The sequence below is a fragment of the Beta vulgaris genome, chromosome 8 (genome assembly GCF_026745355.1).
Source record: "Beta vulgaris subsp. vulgaris cultivar EL10 chromosome 8, EL10.2, whole genome shotgun sequence".
Classification (NCBI taxonomy): domain Eukaryota; kingdom Viridiplantae; phylum Streptophyta; class Magnoliopsida; order Caryophyllales; family Amaranthaceae; genus Beta; species Beta vulgaris.
The window spans coordinates 26,378,640-26,390,228 of record NC_079209.1 but is presented as its reverse complement, the minus strand read 5'-3'; positions in this window follow the sequence as shown (position 1 = coordinate 26,390,228).

Here is an 11,589-nt window from a genome sequence, read left to right as displayed (position 1 = left end):
AGGAACTAACACCTGTAGGTACTGACAAAAAGAACATTCATGAAGAAGAGATAATTGTTCATGATCCTGTCATTCAAGAGGAAGAGGCAGAAGAAAATCATTCAGAAATAGAAGATCCTCAAGCTGAAGAAGCAGAGAGAAGAAGGGTTGAACCAAGACCATGGAAACACCTGAAATCCCATCCATTAGATTTAATCGTAAGTGATATTGAAAAGGAAACTCAGACGAGATCCCAACTGAAAAATTTCTGTGCTTTCCAAGCCTTTTTGTCCATGACAGAACCTCGAGATCACAATGATGCCCTTCTGGAATGTGATTGGATCAATGCCATGCAAGAGGAACTGAATGAGTTCTAGAGGAACAAGGTCTGGCATCTTGAGACCAAGCCTAAGAACCAAAAGCTGATTGGGCTGAAATGGGTCTTCAGGAACAAGCTAGACGAGCATGGAACAGTCATAAGGAATAAAGCCAGACTCGTAGCAAAAGGGTACAATCAACAAGAAGGAATTTGCTGAGTTAATGCGTAGTGAATTTGAAATGAGCAGGATAGGGGAATTAAACTTCTTTCTTAGCTTGCAAATCAAGCAAACTGAAAGAGGAACAATGATCCATCAACAAAAATATGTGAAGGAGTTATTGAAAAAATATGGACTGGATCAAGCAAAAACCAACCATACCCCAATAGGAACAAGAACAAGGTTAGATGAGGATCCAAGTGGTAAGTCCATAGATCAAAAACTCTACAGAGGTATGATTGGTTCCTTACTTTATCTAACTGCTAGTAGGCCTGATATTTCCTTTAGTGTTGGTTTATGTGCTAGATTCCAATCAAATCCTAAGGAATCACATTTGACAACAATCAAAAGGATCCTTAGATATTTGAAAGGAAGTGATGATCTTTGTTTATTCTATCCTCGAAGTGACATCTTTGATCTAGTTAGCTACTCTGATGCTGACTATGCTGGAGACTTGGTGAATCGTAAAAGCACTTCAGGTATTGCTCAATTCCTAGGATTAAGCTTAGTTTCTTGGAGCTTAAAGAAGCAAAACATTGTTGCTCTTTCAACAGCCGAAGCTGAATATGCGGCAGCTGCTGCATGCTGTTCTCAGGTATTATAGATCAAGCAACAGGTACGTGACTTTGGCATAAAATTTAAGTGTGTTCCTATACAATGTGATAATACTAGTGCCATATGCATTTCCAAGGATCCAGTTCATCACTGTAGAGTCAAGCATATTCACATTCGTCATCATTTCTTAAAAGACAATGTAGAAAAGGGTTTAGTTAAAGTTGATTTTTGTCCAACTGAAAATCAAATAACTGACATATTGACTAAAACTCTATCTAGGGACGGGTTTGAAAAGATACGTTTGGAACTAGGAATGATAAGAATTACTTGAATGTACCAATGATGTTAATTTCCCAAAAATTGTTTCTTACTAAGTGTGCCCTGCAACTTCCATGAAAAATTTCATACACCTAGGGTCAAGTATGAGGACTCACATTTGTCTTTGAATATTACCCTTATTGTCCTTACACATATTTTAGTACGTAAGAAGTTTGTACACTATGGACAGATTTTATTATATGCAAGAGTAATCTTTTTCTTTTTCAATTTTTTCTTCTTAATTTTTCTTTTCATTTCTTGATTATTCTCCTTCTCTCCCTCTCCTAAAAATTCTGTACATAAATGCGTTACCAAGTATTGTTTCCACAATTACAAGTTCGGTTAATTTGAGTTAAAAGAAGAAAATTCATTAAATGTTTTTTCCAAAAACCCATAAACCATTTCACTCAACCTAGCCTTTTATTTACTTTCACACGGTTTCATCATTGCTTTTTAACCCAACCCATGACATCACTGACCCCTCACACCTCCCTACTCTCACATCAATTCATCTCTCTCTCATCTTTAACCTCTCGCCAAACCCTTTCACCATGTCTTCTCACAGTAAACATTCCGGTGATCAAGAAAATTATCCAAGGGAGAAAACACCATCAGTTGATGAAATTAGTGCTCAAGAATCATCAAAAACAAAAGAAGATTTAACTGGATCAAAGGTCGATTCCTCTACCCATGGTTCTCTCTCTCCTAAGCAAGAAGAAGGCGACAATGAAGTGGATAGTGAACAAGAAAAGGAAATAACGGTTCCTACGAAAAGAGGTAAGAAAACAAAATCATCCCAATTTCTTGTGGGCTTTTGTATAGATGTTGCATGGTGCAAAAAGTCCAAGTGGTCGAAACTGCTGAACATTCTAAAGTTTCAAAAATGGTGGAAAGTTGTTAGTTTAGATGAGGGTTTATATGAAAAAGAAATGAAAGATTTTAGTTCAAGTTTTAGTATCACTGAGGGAGTCTGTGTCAGTGTTGTCAATGGATGTGTTGTCACTTTAACTGAAAAGAAGTTGGGGGAATGGTTTGAAGTTCCAATTGAGGGTTATAAGGAGTATGTAAAGGGTAGAGCAAAACTTAATATTAATGGCGTCTCAAATGATAAAGTTCTTGCTTTCTTTAATGGAAATCCGAATGCATTATCTTTAGATCAAAAAGATTTGTCCCCCTTTCATAAACTGTTTTTCCAATTTGTGTGGCGCTTTATCTTACCCCGCTCTTCAAAAAGAACCCAGACTAGTCTAATGGATCTTTCCATTATGTACTGCCTTGCCAAGAACATAAAAATCAACCTCCCTTCTTTGATAATTTCACATCTTTCTCACTGCATTTCTCATAATACAAAAGTTGGATAGAGAAACCTTCTCTCTACCATCTTCAAAAATTACAAAGTCAAGTTGCCAACCAGTCCCTCCTTCTGTCTTGAACATGAAAACCAGGACACTTTGTCAAGACTTAGCTTAAGGTTGGTTAATGGGAAGCTGGACTTTGAGAGGGAAGAAACGCCTGTTAAGGTGGAAGTGGGTGGTAAGAGGAAGCTGGGTGGAGAGGGTGTTCCTAGTGGGTCTGTGAGGAAGAGTCAAAGAATTACTGGGTCCAAGTCTCTGAAGGAGCATGATCAAGGTGACGCTGTGTTTATTCACCTAGACTCGGATCCAGTTCCTTCCACCACTATTGATTTTCCTCTGTTATCTACTACTGGGCTCAACAAAATGCTCCGGGAAATTCAAGACTCTATGACCCTCCTACACACCAGGATCAATGTCATAGAGGCCACTGTCTCTACCCTGAATTCTCAGCAGCAACAACAACTGATGGCTATTAAGCAAGCGGATACGGGGATCAGGAACAAAGTGGATGGTGTTGTCTCCACTGTTGATTTTCCTCTGTTATCTACTACTGGGCTCAACAAAATGCTCCGGGAAATTCAAGACTCTATGACCCTCCTACACACCAGGATCAATGTCATAGAGGCCACTGTCTCTACCCTGAATTCTCAGCAGCAACAACAACTGATGGCTATTAAGCAAGCGGATACGGGGATCAGGAACAAAGTGGATGGTGTTGTCTCCAAGATTGCTTCTGTGGTCACCACCCTCTTTAAACGCCCTAAGCCCTAATTTTTTTTAACTTTGAAAAATTTTGGACAAGTTTTTTTGTGGCTGTAATATCGCTAAACAATCTTTCTCTTTCTCTCTTTATGTATCCTATCTGCGACACATGAAGTATTTTAATCTCGATTTCTTTTTAGTTTACTCTTATACTCTGCATACTGTTTATTATCTGCTGTCCATATTGCTGCTTTCTCCTTTTTTGCATTTTATTGTGTTTGGATGGCTAATATTATAAGATAAATGTTTGAGCTACTTGCTTGCTGCCTAGACTGTTGACTCTCTAGTGATGCAGGTTCATTGCTTAGTTTTGATAATGATAAAAGGGGGAAGAGGTGTTATTGCTATCAATAAAAAAAAAAATTCTAAATTCCTATGTATGTTTTTCTCATCCGTGTTCCTAATAGATCTTGATCTTGTTCCCAGTCCTAGTTGACTCTAGGTACTTAGGCTGTGTGTGTGTTTTGTTCTGTTTTTTTCTTTAACTAAAAACGAAAAAATAACAATTTTTTTTTTTACCAATTAGTTGTCATCATCAAAATGGGGGAATATTGTTGTTTCACTATTTTGATGATGACAAATGATTATCTTTGCTTAACTTAGTTTCTTTTATTTTGTGTGTTACTTTTTTATTTTTCTTTACTAGGATAAGTTGTTTTTGTTATCATTTAGGTTTGTTATTTTTTCTTAGGTTTATTACTTTTTAATATCACAAATATTATGTTTCATAACTTATGGAGAATTGATTAGGAGGTTAATCAAAAATTAAGTTGTTAACTTTATTTGTGGTTGTTACTAATGATTTATATTATGGACGTAAATATTGTGAAATTATGTGATTCCATAATGTACTTGTAAGTTAGTTTGTGCGCAGCAAATTAAAATTGATTAATTGATGAGGAGCTATTAACGGCAAACTAGCAGCACCTAAAGAGGAGAGTTGTTGAGGCAGTTCCTTGATTTTAGGAACTGCAACAACCCACAACAGCCCGCCTATTTATGTGGCGTGTGATGATGGTTGGAGTTTCGGAACCAACACCAACGCATAACTTCCAACTGATTTACCAACGGATAGAATGTGGAAGAAGTGAGGCTGAAATTCAGCTCCACTAAGTTCGCAGAGAAGATCATGGGAAAAGTTGTTAACTACAAATAGTTGTGTGTAACAAACTTTAGAGTTATACTTTCAAAATTTTATTGTAATATTTTTGAGTGAAAGTATTTTCGGTTCTATCTCTTCTTTCATTAATATACGCTGTATTAGAGGTTGGGTTGTGTGACAAAAACTGTAATCATTTTGAGAAAAGAGAAAGAGAAAGAAAAGTGAGAGAAAGAAAGACTTCTAGTGAAGTCAAGAGAGAAAGTCACCTGTTCAGGGGGGACAAGGTGACAGTGAACAAGTTCCTAGAGGAACAGAGAAGGTCCAAGTTTAGGTTGTACAAAAGAGAGTCTTTTGGCCTAAAGTTATTAAAAAGAATTGAGTCAAAATCCCTCGTGGTCAAGGTTTTTCTTCCTATTGGGCCTAGGAAGTTTTCCTTGTAAAAATTCCCGTGTTATTATTTCTTTCAAGTTTATGCATTTATCTCTTTCTTAGATAAAGACATTTTATTTCCGCAAAAAGTTAGAAAATCTCCCCAACTACAATTCACCCCCTCCCCCTTCTTGTAGTTACCCAAGTGTTTGTACTCGACTAACAAAAATGACGAGATAAAGGAAGGATTTGGGGTTGTTGGGTCTTATTCAACAGAAACCAAAAAGACAAGATGGGTTTTGGTTCTTATTTTCCAAATATAACCGACAATAATAATTTGGTTTGGGATTTCTCTTTTGGACAAATACTCTGCAACAAATTACACTTAGAACCATAATATACATTAATAATAATAATAATAACTTCATGAAATATATATATATATATATATATATATATATATATATATATATATATATATATATATATTACAACAAGACAAATGAAAATAATACTCCACGACTCAAATCAAATAATAATTTCCGAAATATAATTAACTTAATAAATGTAATCATCATTTAAATAAATGTTCTTAAAAGCAGACCTATTACACAATAAATCTCAGCATCGCAAGTAAGTTGTTGATGCTCTATAGCACCTTCACAAAACCCATTCACACCTTGTACGAACTCCAACGTATTTCACTTTCCATACATCCAACATCAATCCATTTCTAAACCCCCCCCCCCCCATACATACATACATACATACATAAAAAATTATTATAAATTAAAAAAACATATAAATATAGTACAATAACTAATATTCAACGCATGCTTCCATTGGGTCCTTATCACTCCAACCTAACCCATCCTTCAACGTCCAGTCCCACCATTGAATACATGTATCATCTTTGATTGTAAGTAAAGTTCACGAGCATTTCCGATCCCTTCAGTTCTCCAAGTACACGATGAAGATAATTGCATATCTTATATGTACTCGGAGAACAAATTAGGGAAATGACTAATAATATTTCACTTAGAATCAAAGAATCAACACACATTCATGTCCTAAGTGAGATGTGACATTTAAGAACAGTCCCAAAACGGGGACTATTCAAGACTTACTCCCAAAACGAATGTCTGGGCATTATGATGTACATAAAAACAATCGCATTCAAGCGATTCCAACTCATCACCAAACAACAAATACCAAACGTTCTTTAAATTTTTCTTCCCCTCCCATTGGTGAGTCTACCAATATGAAAGCATTTAAAAAACAATCGCATTGTACATACAAACAGTCGCATTCAAGTGATTCCAAGTCATCACCAAACAACAAGTAACAAACCATCCATTAGATTTCCCTACCCCTTCCATTGGAGAGACTACCAATACGAAGGCATTGCTAAAATAATCCCATTGTACATATCACTTCAAATAAAGAACATATGCAAAAACAATCTTGTATAATATTTTAGGGCATACAAAAACATAACCAAAATCATCACAAAATTAGTTTTTAATCCTCAAATCTTATAACTAATCATATATATACATTATATTGAACATTTTTAACTACTATTCAAGCATAAATTTTGAGTAAAACACTATTACATAAGAAAACTGAAAAGTAATAAGAAATTATGAAAAATTAACTTCCTATGACAAAGGGAAGGTGGCACCGGCATGAAGAATGGTAGTGGCAGCGGCGACAATAAGAGGAAAGGGGCGAAAATCCGTCGGTTGAGGAGAGGGACGAAAACCCATCGGTGGAGGAGAGGAGAGTGCCGAAAACCACACGAACCCTTGTCGCCCAAACCCAGATCTGAAAAAAAGGAGCCCTTGCTGCTAGGAACCACTTATTTAGGGGTAGAAAACGAACAATTGTCGCTGGACAACAAACACTTGTGCCGGTTTTGTGTGAGAGAGTGCGAGAGTACAAAGAGAGTCAGAGAGTCGAGAGAGAAAGTGTGAGAGAGAATAGAACGCGTGTTTTTTTTTTTCAAATCTGGCGCAGATCTATTGTTGCGGTTTCTGGCAAGAACCGTAACAATAAATTCAAATAATATTTTTTAAATATTTTTTTAATCCATTGCTGCGGATCTTGCTAGAACCGCAGCAATAAATGTAGTCATAGAGTCAACTTTTTTTCAAAAATATTCGCGTTGAAATCATATTACTGCAATTTTCGGCAGAAACTGCAGCAATATCTTTATTTTACATTTTACCTTTTCTTTTCACGTGATTTATTGTTGCGTATGGGTAAAACTGCAACAATACCACCACAACAATAATCAATTATTCTACTAGTGAGACAAATCTTTTAGAAATGAGGTAGTCACTGTCGTTAGTTACTAAAAATAAAATTAAGATTATCACCCTAATTATTTATTTGACGTGAAGGCTAAGATAATCACCTGAATAAGTGATTAAACTTAGGATTATAGTAGTTACTTTAAGTAGTACCACCAAATTGAGATTAAGATAATCACTCTAATTATTTATTAGATTAAGATAATTACTCTAATTAGTAATTAAATACGATTGAAGTAATCATCCTAATTAGTGATCAAATTTAAGATTAAAATAACACTTTAATTAGAGATTTGCATCCTAAATGAAGGCGTTAGGATGGATGAGAAATAATCTAATTTGAATATATTTATTCATTTGCTTAGAATGATCAATTTGAAATGGAATTTGAATATTATGTGTTTGGCTTACCGAAAGTTGGCAATTTAAAATGTGACATGTAAAATATCCTAAAAAATTAGTGAAAAGTCATAATACTTATCTAATTATGTAAAATCATATAATTGATCCATTTGAAGATTATGGAGAACATGAGAAGTTTAAAATGTAAGATGGATCATCATACAATTTTAACTTAGCTTGATTTATTTGCAATTTTCTCTCTTAATTGAGATTGAGTCATTTAATTATTATATTATGATATATTGGGCCCAAAATGCAATATGTACAACATTGGTTTCTCATTTTATTCAAATAAATGACTTGTGGAATTATTTATGTTCTTTTCCAATATGTTCTTTGAAACCAATCTTAATGTTCTGGTTTGGATTTGAATTTTTATACGAGAATTCTATACATATGTTTTAAAGCTATATTGAAAATTTTCGTGTGAACAACACATCTTTAAGACCCTTTTCATTTATATCTTTAACTGAAGAAACAATCAGTGTTCTAGAATGTGATGATTTTCATGCATGTTCTTGTAAAATGACATAAAATTCTACAAATTTCATATGATCATGATTTTTAAGCTGTTGTAAATTTATAGATGTCTACTTCAATGTTGATTTTTTTTTTTTATTTTTGATCAAATGAGTTTAGTTTAAATTTTATTTAAAAACTCACATGATACTAGACAAAATCAGTTTTTACCAACAGTTTTGTATGAATTTTAGTTAACTAAAAAAAAGTCTATTTTAAGAAACTCCAGAGCCATATTGCTACAAACATATTGAACTTCCTAGGAAAAATATTACATCCTATAAATATTTACATAGCAGAGATAAAAAATAAAATTAATTTCGAAATTAAAACTAACAATAATTACAACATCACATTTTTGTTTTTATGGCGATGTTTAAGAACAATTCCGCTTAAAATTTTATGAAAAATAATTTTTGGTGATTTATAAGAACTTGACTATGAAAAATCATATAATCACATATTTTCTAGTAGTCTCCCCAATAGACTTGACTATGTAGGTAGGATGATTTCAAAGTTGAAAACCCATATACCCAAATCTCTCCAAAGATTAAAAATATGGTAAGAGAAAATGAAGAGAATGAGTTAGTATTTTATTAACAAGATAGATAAAAATTAACAAACAACAAAATTTTACCTTGTTACCTCAATGATGCAATTTCTTTGCAAAGAATTCTACTTTTAGATTTTTCTTAATTTTTAATTGGTTATCTAAATGCACTTAATTACTATCTAAAACTCTCTTTTTTGTGTTTTTTTGATGTACTACTTACTTACTAATTACTTTTTTGATTTTTACTTTTGCTCTCCTTTTCTATCTTCTATAAAGTTTTTGAGTGGGAGAAACTATGAATATCCAGTGTGTTTGAAGTGAAAATGAAGGGGGTATTTATAGGATCGGAGCAAAGGTGTGATGAATTAGGGTTTGAAAGAGGTACAAAATCATATTTTTAACTCAAAAATCTGATTTTTATTCACTTACATCATCATATTTCATAGGAAATCTAAATATTACTTTTTCACTTTGTATTGGAGTTTTAATTTTACACTAAAGAAGCCATTTACGTTTTTCAATCCATATTTTCTTCCTACATAGTTTATATATATCCTAAACATGAGAGATCATCGAAAAAACGTGAAAGTAATGTTGACTTGGCAACTGCATGGCACGCACAAGATGTGCTGCTACGTCAGGCGCAATGCCTGGGTTTGGCAAAATATCGGATTTTTATCCCCTCTAATCATCTTACACCTATATATTGGTGATAAGACCTCAGCTGCCAGCTCAGCTTCCTAAGCAGCTCATTAATTCAACTAACTGATTAGTTAGTTACAGATTCTGTTATGGCTTATTGATTAGTTACAGTTTCTGTTATGCCTTGTTGGCAACCTTCTTAAATTACTCATTACATATAAATACTCTCATATAATGTTTTGGTACTCAATTAATTCAGGTCTTCACATTCTCTCACATTGAGTGTAATGTGTTCTCTCTCTCTTCTTGTTAATCTTTGTTTCTGCTCATCTTTTCCTTGATAATAATTGATCACATTTGATCAATTAACATGGTATCAGAGCTGAGATTCTCTCTATGTGAATAACATTCCGCGCATTATCTTTTCTGATAATTTTCTTTGATTTCTTCTATTGTTTTTGTGATCATTGATGAGTTTATTCCTTGAATTGTTGAATTCTTGAATTGAGATTTCTGGTATTGTCTAAAACTTCATTTGGAAGTTATATTTGGTTGTTTTTTATCTTGAAAAATTGGTGAAAATTGTTAAATCATGGCTAGTACTGAAGCTAATGCTAAAGTTAGGGTTGATCCTACCACTATTCTTGGTAGTGTTTACTACATTCATCCTCCTGATAGTAGTAACACAAAATTAGTTCATGATTTGTTTGATGGAAATAGTTACAATGATTGGAAGAGGTCTATAATGTTAGGCTTATCTTCTCGAAATAAGTTGGGTTTTGTAGATGGATCTTTGAAATGTCCTACACCTACTGATGTTGATTTAAAGCCTGACAGAGATGCAATGATCTAGTGCTAGGTTGACTGTTGTTTTCTTTGGAGAAAAATGTTGCAAAAAGTATGTGGTTTTGTAAAACTACCAAAGATCTTTAGAAGGATTTAGAAGAAAGGTATGGTCATATCTCAACCACACAACAGTTTACTTTGGAACAATCTTTATCTGAGTTACATCAAGAAAAGAATGAACCTATTTCTGTTTTCTTCACTAAAATCAAGGCTATATGGGATGAGATGGATAGTATTGATCCATTACCTATATGTACTTGTACAAATTGTACATGTACTTTGTCTCAAAAATTGTTACAGTCTCAGCAGAGTAAGAGACTTATGAACTTCTTGATGAAATTGAATGATGATTTTGCTATGGTAAAGACTAATGTTCTTATGATGGACCCCTTGCCAACCATCACTACAACATACAGAATTTGCATGCAAGAAGAGAAACAAAAAGAAGTTAGTCATTTTGTGCCACAAGAGCCACTTGCTCTTGCTTTTGATAGAAGGAGATATAATGATAGGCCTGGAAAATCTTCTGATTTTCATTATTACAAATCTCAATCTAGTGGATCCTCATCTGGTGGATCAAACAATAGCCAGAAGTTCTCACCTGGGAACAAGAAACCTTCTCCTTGGTTTTGTGACTACTGTAAAATATCTAGTCATGGAGTTGACAGATGTTATAAGCTTCATTGTTTTCCTTCTTCATGGAACAAAGAACAAAAAGGCTGCAAATATGGTGCAGACTTATGATGATGCTGATGATTCTTATGAATATTATGATAATCACAAGTAGCCTGATGAGATTAATATCACCATCACTACTGATCAGTATAAACAATTGATGTCTCTTCTTGACAAACAGGCCACTAGCACTGAGCAGCAGCTAAACACTCCTAAACATGCTAATGCCTTCGTAGCAGGTAAAATTTGTTTATTATCCAGTTTTAATGCTGAATGGATTATTAATATTGGTGCTACAGATCATATTTGCCATGATCTGTCTTCTTTTCTTTCCTACACTCCTATACTAGATGTTGCTGCTAGTATTACAATTCCAGATGGCACTAAAGTCTCAATTTCTCACATAGGCAGTGTTCAATTGAATGATCACATTATCTTGAAAGATGTGCTTCATGTTCCTGGTTTTCAGTTTAATCTTGTTTCTCTTCACAAATTATGTTTGGATATGGATTGTGAAATCAAGATTAATGCTCATTCTTGCCCGATTCAGGGCCTCAGCTGACCCATCCACAAGTTCTTGGTAGATTGAAGCAAGGACTTTACTATACTGATTCATCCAGATCCAATGTTGTTTTGTCTCCTACTGCACATGCTAGTGTAG